At 50.3% G+C, this 10,000-nt stretch overlaps 1 protein-coding gene across 2 annotated transcripts in view; it reads right to left on the minus strand.

Annotated features, from left to right (window-relative positions):
* The window catches only part of C5H8orf88 (chromosome 5 C8orf88 homolog), a 57,215-nt gene that overhangs the window by 19,800 nt on the left and 27,415 nt on the right, over positions 1–10,000 (minus strand). The gene's annotated exons all lie outside the window — the stretch shown is intronic.

A 10,000-nucleotide genomic window follows, 5' to 3' on the forward strand; every position in this document is an offset into this window, starting at 1 on the left:
GCGTCCGAGATCTTGGGTCTTCCGGCAGGACCCCAAACATACGTCAAAAAGCACCCAGAATTGTTGGTAACAAAGCGCTGGAGAGTTCTAAAGTGGCCAGCAATGAGTTCAGATCTAAATCCCATTGAACGCCTGTGGAGAGATCTTAAAATTGCTGTTGGGAAAGGCGCCCTTCCAATAAGGAGAGACCTGGAGCAGTTTGCAAAGAAAGAGTGGTCCAAAATTCTGGGTGAGAGGTGCAAGAAGCTTATTGATGGTTATAGGAAGCGACCGATTTCAGTTATTTTTCCAAAGGGCGTGCAACCAAATATTAAAGAGGGAGTTCACCCTAAAAATAATTTTTACCCGTAGATTGATGCTCATTTTGTCTAGGGGAATCGGCTAGTTTTAACCACTTGCTTACTGGGCACTTAAACCCCCTTCGTTCCCGGACCAATTTTCAGCTCACACTTTGAATGTTAATTACTCAGTCATACAACATTGTATCCAAATGAATTTTTGTCCTTTTTTTCATACAAACAGAGCTTTCTTTTGGGAGGTATTTGATCAACTCTAGACTTTTTATTTTTTGCGCTATAAATGAAAAAAGACGGAAAAAAAAAAAAAAAAAGAATTTTAGTTTATGCGATAAAGTTTAGTGGATATTATTTGCTCTTTGTGAAAGTTAGGGAGTCTACAAGCTATGGTGCAAATCATAAAAAAAATTAATCACACCTGTTGTACCGGTGCCTATCTCATTTCTTGGGGCCCTGAACACGCCAGGAAAGTACAAATACCCCCCAAATGACCCCTTTTTAGAAAGTAGACATTCCAAGGTATTTAGTAAGATGAATGATGAGGTTTTTGATGTTGTAATTTTTCCCCCACATATGTGGGACTTTCACAGCCTGGCCACATACAGAGCCCCAATATGCAGGGAGCACCATCAGGTGTTCTAGGAGCATAAATTACACATCAAACTTGTTGACTACCCATTACACTTTTGAAGGCCCTGGAGCACCTGGACAATGGAAATGTCCACAAAGTGACCCCATTTTGGAAAGCTAACACCCCAACGTATAATCTATGAGGCATAATGAGTCTTTTGAACGATTCATTTTTTTCCAAACGTTTTTGGAAAATGTGGGGAAAAAAATGAAAACGCAATTTTTTTTTACGCAAAGTTGTCCATTTATAAGATATTGCCAACACATAGCCTGTACATAGCAAAAATTACACCCCAAAATACATTCTGCTACTCCTCCCGAGTATGGCGATACCACATGTGTGGGACTTTTTCACAGCCTGGCCACATACAGAGCCCCAATATGCAGGGAGCACCATCAGGTGTTCTAGGAGCATAAATTACACATCTAACTTGTTGACTACCTATTACACTTTTGAAGGCCCTGGAGCACCTGGACAATGGAAATGCCAAACAGGTGTTCTAGGGACACATAGCATGCACATGGCAAGAATTACACCCCAAAATACATTATGCTAAGCAAAGGGTAAACAAAAAAATGTACCTGTGGTTTTAGTAGCGCAGTTGTCCACAGGACGATAGCACTGGTCCAGGCAGCAGGCAGGGACTTGGTCAGCAAAAGCAAATGCAATTGTCCAGGGAACAGGCAGGGATATTGTCCATAGTCAGTACAGGCATGATGTCATAGGTCCTACAGGCAGCAGGCAGAAGTAGGGCCTCGTTCAGGACAGAATGGGGACAGGGGTAGAGGCTTCTCCCAACCAGACCCTAAACTAGAATGAGAAAACAATAGTTTTCTTCATCCAGAAAAACAATTCTGGAGCCCCTCACATATGTGAGACCCCTGGGATGAAATCCTTGGACACATTGTCAGACCCAACGCTGGTATAGTGGGTCCTGGGTTCCTTCTGGTGCACGACAATGCCCGGCCTCATGTGGCGAGAGGATGCAGCCAGTTCCTGAAGAAAATTGATACCATTGAATGGCCCCCACGCTCCCTTGACCTAAATCCAAAAGAACACCTCTGGGACATTATGTTTCGGTTCATCCGGTGCTGCCAGGTTGCACTTCAGTCTGTGCAGGAGCTCAGTGATGCTCTGGGCCAGATCTGGGAGGAAATACCCCAGGACACCATCCGTTGTCTCATTAGGAGCATGCACCGATGTTGTCAGGCATGCATACAATGTCAGCAAAATGAACTAGCTTGCTGCATAATTTTTTCACTTTGATTTTCAGGGTGTCTTTAAATTCAGCCCTCTGTAGGTGTATAATTTTCATTTCCATGAAATGATGTGCCACCCACACACACACCCACGACCCATTTTAGTGATAAGGCAGTACAACCAGCCCTCCTCCATCAGATAAACTGATAGGGCGGGCCAGACCAAGTAAAGGCGGGGCGGTTGTACTGCCTTATCAATGGCCTTGGTGCACGACAGAGGGACAAGACATGAAGTTCTGCCTAAGACTAGGTCAGCTTCCTCTGCTCTGACAACCACATTCCCTGACTGAAGAGGTTCTCTAGAACACCTCCCCAGGCTGACCTCGGTCATGAAGACCTACCAATTCCTTGGAAGAAAGAATTTTCTGGTATTCAGCATTGAATCTGCACATTTGTCCCATACCATCAGGATACCGGATTTGAAGAACTCTGGAATGGAACCTGGGATCAAAGAGAGAGGCCTTGCTGATGTAGAAGTGATACTTTCACCTGTGGGGTGTCGATGACCAAGTCCAAGTACTCCAGCCATTGCGTAGGCCTAGGAATCAAGACCAACTGTTCAGTAGCCAACTGAAGCTTTCCAGGAGTTATACCCAGTTAGACATTTGATATCAATGTCTGAGCTGAAGCCTGAGAAGCAGGTCATACAGGTACCCAAATGAAGATATGCAAGGTCCTCAACATCCCCAGAGTCGGCAACCTTGATAGACACGATGGGGGCCGTACACAGTTCAAAAAGGCAACACCAAAAACAGGTGGTGAAAAGAAAACGAAAGGAACTCTTCTTGGATTTCAAACGTGTTACCCCAGTTTCACCTTCCCCTTCTTTAGGGGTAAGATCATGTTTTTTTCTCATTACCTTCTGGATAAAGACATCCAATGATGGTCCAAACATGTCCTCAAAGGGCAGCATCTTGATTGGCTTCTTGCAGGAAGTTCTCCCGACCAACATTTGAGCCATAGGACCCATCTCATATGGACAGACATGGTGCTCACTGGGGAAAGCAGTTTTTCAAGAACGGTCTTCTGTTAGGATGCCTTGTGTCTGCTTCTTTAGAATTGAAGAAAATGCTTTGCCCAAACTTTGAGAGGTTGGCAGACTCCCACTGCAGCTACGGCATGCTGCAGAGCCACTTCTACCAGGGAGGACAGCTTAAACAAGGCCACCAAACTTTAAAGACCAGGAACTAATCCATTGGGACTCTCAGGGTCTTATTCAAGTTTGAAAAAATAATGACCGTAGCTGCCAAATTCTCAATGTCCTGGCTTCGGATAACAAACAATTATAAGCCAATTTTCTTCTGGTACATGACACCAACATGTAGAACAAAATTCACTCCCTGACGCCAACTCTCCAATTGTTTTAGAGGGTGCAACCAACTTGTTTGCCTTCAACATATTTGGTGGAAATGTACCAAAGTTAAGAAGCTTTGGTTATGGTTCCACAACTTTTTTAGATCAATACTAAATATCTCCCTCCTCAAGAACCTTTAAAAAGCCTTACTACAAACGGCCTAAAAACAATCGCAGACCTGAATCTATTATATTTCTAGTTACCAGACAATCAATTGCTAGAGCCTGGAGAAAACCAACAGTGTCCTTTGCAAAAGATAAAACAAAGGATGATGGGCACAATGGTACAAGAGAAGAGGATGGCCATTCTGAATGACACAAGCTTTACATTTAGAAGACCTGCATGTTGTGAACTTTGAAAAAAAGGATTTTTGTACTCACCGTAAAATCCATTTCTCTGAGTTCATAGACGGACACAGCCTTCATTGACCTTAGGGTTATGCTTCTTCCTACCTGGAGATTTAGGCAGAATTCTACAGCACTTAAGGTGTTAAAAACTTTCCTTCATGCCGCTCCTCCCCGGGGGGCGTGGCTCCCCCAGGCATAACCCACACCCTGCTCTAGCAGCCTCAGTTCGTAACAAGCAGTACAAACAAAGGAGGGGTGGTGCTGTGTCTGTCTATGAACTCAGAGAAATGGATTTTACGGCGAGTACAAAAATCCTTTTTTCTCTTTCGTTCATAGACGGACACAGCCTTCATTGACCTTAGGGACGTCCCCAAGCAGTGTCAAAAAATTCGAGGGGTGGGAAAAATAACACAGCAAAAACAGGTTACACCCCAAACAAAAACCGGAGTTACTCAACGAAGGAACTCCAACCTTAAACTGCCGCTTGTAACACCTGCGGCCGAAGGAGGCATCAGAAGATGCACTCACATCCACCTTATAAAACTTTGCAAAAGTGTGGACCGACGACCAGGTCGCAGCCTTACACACCTGTAACACAGAGGCTTGGTGTCGGAGAGCCCAAGAGGCCCCCGATCGCCCTGGTCGAATGCGCCGTGACCCGAAAGGGGGGCGCCCGCCCCTTCAGGGTATAGGCCTGAAGCACAACCTGTCGGATCCACCTGGAAATAGTGGCCGACGAGACTGCCAGGCCCTTACTGGGACCAGACACAGACACGCACAGCGAGTCCGACTTCCGGAACGGAGCTGTCGCCGACAAGTAAAACTCGAAGGGCCCGAACCACATCAAGAGAATGTAAAATGGCCTCCTTCGGGTTCTTCGGCTGAGGACATAAGGATGGAAGAACAATGTCCACGTTAATGCGAAAAGCCGAAACGACCTTCGGAAGAAAAGAGGGCTGCGGGCACAGCACCGCCTTATCCGGATGGATAACCAAGTAGGGGGCCTTGCAGGACAAGGCCGCCAGTTCAGACACTCGTCTGATAGAGGTAATAGCTACCAGAAAGACCACCTTCCGCGACAGAGTCAGCAAAGGGATATCCCGAATGTTCTCAAAGGGAGCATGCTGAAGCGCCGAGAGGACCAAATTCAAGTCCCATGAGGGCAGTGGAGGGCGCACCGGAGGGGCCACATGGCGGACCACCTGCACAAACGTGCGAATCAAGGAGTGCGCCGCCAAGGGACGCTGAAAGTAAACAGCCAGAGCAGAAAGCAGACTCTTGATCGTGCTCAAGGCAAGAGTCTGGTCCACTCCCCGCTGCAGTAACAGCAGGATCCGGGACACCACGTAAGTACGGGGGTGCCAGTTCATCTCCCCACACACAGAGATGTAGGCCTTCCATGTATGGAAAAAAAAAAAAAAAAAAACCTACGTGAGGTAGACCTCCGTGCACGCAGCACGGTAGAGACCACCGAGCCCAATAGGCCTCGGTCCTTAAGCCCCTGGCTCTCAACAGCCGTGCCGCTAAGGCCGGTGGCTGTGAAACAGGGTGGAAGATCGGACCCTGTATCAGAAGATCATTTTCCAGGGGAAGACGCTAGGGGGCATCTGCCACCAGACGCATTAGGTCCGCGTACCAGAAGCGACGCGGCCAAACCGGAGCTATCAGAACTGATAGAATCCCCACAGCTTCCACTCAGCGCAGCAGGCGAGGAAGAAGCTTCCGAGGAGGGAAGGTGTAAAGTAGGCGAAAGTGACCCCAAGGAGCCACCAACGCGCCCGACGTGTCCGCCCATGGGTCCTTAAACCCGGCCACGAACCGTGGCACCTACCGATAAAGATGGCACGCTAGAAGGTCCACGCCCAGAGTGCCCCGCTTTCGGCACAGAACCCCGAAACACCTGCGGGTGGAGAGACCACTCTCCTTGGCCCTGTGCAGTGCGACTTAGGTAGTCGGCTAGCCAATTCCGTATTCCCGGAATGTACCCGGCCGATAGAGCCGGAACGGACCCTTCAGCCCACCAAAGGATGTGCGCGACCCCCGTCGCTGCAACAGAACTCCGTGTGCCTCCCTGATGATCAACCTACGCCAAGGCCGTGGCGTCATCGGACAGGACCCTGACCTGTCGGCCATGTAGATCCAGGGACCACCTGGCAAGGCAAAGCTTGATTGCTCGGAGCTCCAGAACGTTGATCAGTAGGCAAGACTCCACCTGAGTCCAGTGCCCCTGGGCTGACTGGGTGCCCCAAGCGCCCCTCCCCAACCGGAGAGGCTGGCATCCGTCGTGACCACTGTCCAGTGGCCTGCAGAAAAATGACTTTCCGGCTCGAAGCACCGGAAACGCCAGCCACCACACCAGGGGAGACATGATCAGATGACTCAATTGAATCTGGTAATCCAGAGATGACGGAAGCTAGTCCCATCGTGACAGCAGTTCCCTCCGTAGTACCCTGGCGTGGAATTGGGCATACGGAACCGCCTCGAAAGAGGCTACCAACTGACCCAGAACCTTCCTGCAGAATCGCAGAGATGACCGTTTCAGGGTCGGCAACTGCTGCACAGCAGATAGCAGAGTCTGAAGTCTTTCCGTTAAGAGAAAAACACTGCCACCCCAGGGGAATCCAGGACTAGTCACAGGTATACCAGTCCCTGAGACGGAATCAACCCCGATTTCAGGATAATCCAGAAACCAGCCGAACACTCGGAGAGCCGGACACGTGATAGACACGGCTCCACCAATGCAGAGCTCGAAGAAGCTCGTAGGAGAATGTCGTCCAGACATCCCATAACAAACCCCCGCTGTCACAGCCGGGCCAGTATCGGGACGAGTACCTTGGCGAAAACCCGCCGAATGGGAAGGACACCAATTGAAAATGGTCCCCCCGACCGCAAAGCACAGAATCTCTGGTGCTTTGAGGATATGCGAGCATGCAGGTACACGTTCATGACATTCAAGGATGCCAGAAAATCCCTCTGATGGAGTGCCGCCATTACCAAGCGAATTGACACCACCAAAAAGTTTGTGACAAAACAAACGAGGGACTTGAGGCCCAGGATTGACCGGGCCCCATCCTCCGTGGGGACACAAACAGAATGGAGTAAAAACCCCAAGACCAAAAGATCCTGGACAGCCCCTGACAGAGCCAACAGGCGAACCGGAGGAGGCCGGAGGGAAAAAACCTGTTTGGTTTTTGTACCCCAATCTTGTACCCCCAAGGAAAAAAACACTTCGCAATGCGAAGCCAGTCTCCCACCCGAGACACAGGTATGTCCGCAGACTTGTTAGGCATGCGGTATCAGGTGCGCTGCTACCCCGCAGCGGGGATTCAAGCACCATGTAGACCTACCCCCACCGCACAGGGCGGGCGAAAAAAACGCTCGGAGGTAGGCAAGGAGGGTCCTTGCACAGGGTGAGGTCCCAGCCCTTCCCAGACTGTGGGAACAGCATGCGCTTACCACTCGTGGCATCCTCAATGATGCCATTCAGGGAAATCCCAAAAGGACCGTTCCCCCTTAAAGGCCAACACCAAGGCCTCCCTAGAGGACTAGTCCGCAGACCAGCTCCTAAGCCACACAAGGCGGCGCAGAACCCTGCATAGACGTAAGCCCCGGAACGTATCCATGGCCGCCTCGCAGAGAAAATTCTGACCCTGAACTATCGTTCAGCCAGGTCCCAAAAGGACTCGGAAGCCCCTTCTTCCAGCTCCTGCAGCAGGAGCTTCGCCCTTCCAGTCTGACCAGGGCCCCCGGCCAGAGCCGGCCTCACCGCCCAAAGCACCACGGTGAATAGGGAGCGAGCCACGGCCTCCACTCTCCCATCAGCGGGATCCTGAAATGCAGGAGCCCCTTCCACAGGCAATGTGGCGGCCTTGTGCAGTCTGGACATAGGGGGTCCACTGGCGGAGGAGAGACCTATATTTTAAATCCCCCTCAAGGGGGTAACGGGTAGCAAAGTTTTTTGACAAACTTTTCGTGGTGCATCCCATTCCTTGTATAACATATTGTCCAAATAAGGAACACAAGGAACCCTTCAGCAGTGCTTGGCGGTCTGCGGATCCAAAAGGAACTGACACGGTGGTGTCTCCACCACAAACTCAATTTTTAGAGTCTCACGCACCACAGAAAAAAACAAGAGCTCCAACAAATTTTGCTGACACTGCAGCAGACATCCTCACTATCCATGCAAGTCAAGTCCGCAGCCTCTGACAAACCAGAACCAGATTCCATGTCAGAGACATCCCCAGAAGCAGGCTCCAGGAAAGGGCGCATTATTACCCCCCATCCGGGCACTAGCTGCTGCAAACCTGGCAAGAAAACCCAGGATAGCCACATAAACAGATGTGGCAGGGGAAGGGACGCTAAGGGTTAACTCAGGCCTAGTGGAGAGGGAGACCTGGCTCCGGTTCCACAGTGCCAGCGCTGAGACACCCCCCTGCAAGGCAGGACAAAAAAAATCCCACTGGTCACCTCCCTGCAGCTAAAGGAGAACATGGGGGTCTCTGGTACTCACCACCCCACCCGTTGCAGCATGGTCCGAGAAGGACAGGGTGTGCCGAGCGCTGTGTCAGCTTCTCCCTGAGAAACAGCCGAGGTGATTGCAGCGCCAACAGCCGCCACACGAGGCAGACGAAAATAGGAAAAAACGGCCGCCGAATGCAAAACAGCATAGGACTACAAGAAAATGGCCGCCGGGCTATATAAGGCTAGGCTCCGGCAAAACGGCCGCCAATGGCGCAGATTTAAAAAGACAGTGACTTTGCAAAGGCCCAGAAGTGAACACCACAGACCCCTGCAGTGACACACACACAGCCCCTGCTACACCCGGGCCCAGTGAACATGAGCCCCAGAAAAAAAAAACCCTCACAGCCGTCACCCAAAAAGGGAAGGAGGGAGAGGAATAAGGGAGAGAGGAAAGCAGGGAAACCCTCAGTTGACCTCCCAAGGGAAACATTCCAGCCAGACCACTTACCTGAGTAAGGGGCCACTACTTACCTGTCCTGCGACTACCCGGCTGGAGGTATCCCAGACAGAACCAACGTCCGCGAACGGCATGGCTGTCAGCCAGACACACTGTGACAAGGCCATAAAAGACCGGTCATATGTGTGCCCTAGAACCGAAGTTCCCCGGCCGCCCCAGGAGCAACGGGGCCTGTCGTGGACGTCCCAAAGCCAAGTTGAGGGCCGGCACACGCTCGAAGGCCGAACATGGGGGGACTACAAGGGTCGAGGACCCAGCCTGTCACCCAGTCGGCTGTTGATAGAAGAATCGCAGGATTCAAAAATGCAGGAACAAAATAATAAAAAGCGAGAAAAATCGCAAGAAAAAACTCCAGAGTCCAGGAACTCCATAGAGAGCCTGACCTCCTGTCGTTAGGCAGAAAACAAACTGAGGCTGCTAGAGCAGGGTGTGGGTTATGCCTGGGGGAGCCACGCCCCCTGGGAGGAGCGGCATGAAGGAAAGTTTTTAACACCTTAAGTGCTGTAGAATTCTGCCTAAATCTCCTGGTAGGAAGAAGCATAACCCTAAGGTCAATGAAGGCTGTGTCCGTCTATGAACGAAAGAGAAATTATGTTTTCTCCACAATATCTATACACACAGGAGGTAAATGAGAGCTTGCCTTAAAGTATGTTCACTGTTGCTCGGAATATGCAAATACTTGCGCATAATCTGGGCACAGATTAACTTTAAAGTGATTGTAAAGGCTTGTTTTTTCCCCTATAAAAATAAACGTTTTACTTGCCTGCTCTGTTGCAGTGGATTTGCACAGACCAGCCCGGATCCTCCTCTTCTCGGATCCCTCTTTGGTGCTCCTGGCCCCTTCCTCCTGTTTAGTGCCCCCACAGCAAACATCTTGCTATGGGGGCACCAGAGCTGAGTCACAGCTCCCCGTGTCTATTCAGTCACAGAGCCCCGACACCTCTCTTCCCCGATTGGTCAGCTGACTTTGACAGCAGCGGGGGCCAATGGCGCCGCTGCCGTGTCTCAGCCAATCAGGGAGGGAGAATCTCGGACAGATGAGATATTCATGTACATCACTGGACAGAGAGGGACCTTAAGCAAGTATTAGAGGGGCTGATGCACATAGAAGGCTTTTTATCTTCATGCATAGAAT

This window comes from Rana temporaria, chromosome 5 (genome assembly GCF_905171775.1).
Source record: "Rana temporaria chromosome 5, aRanTem1.1, whole genome shotgun sequence".
In the NCBI taxonomy this organism is placed as follows: Eukaryota; Metazoa; Chordata; class Amphibia; order Anura; family Ranidae; genus Rana; species Rana temporaria.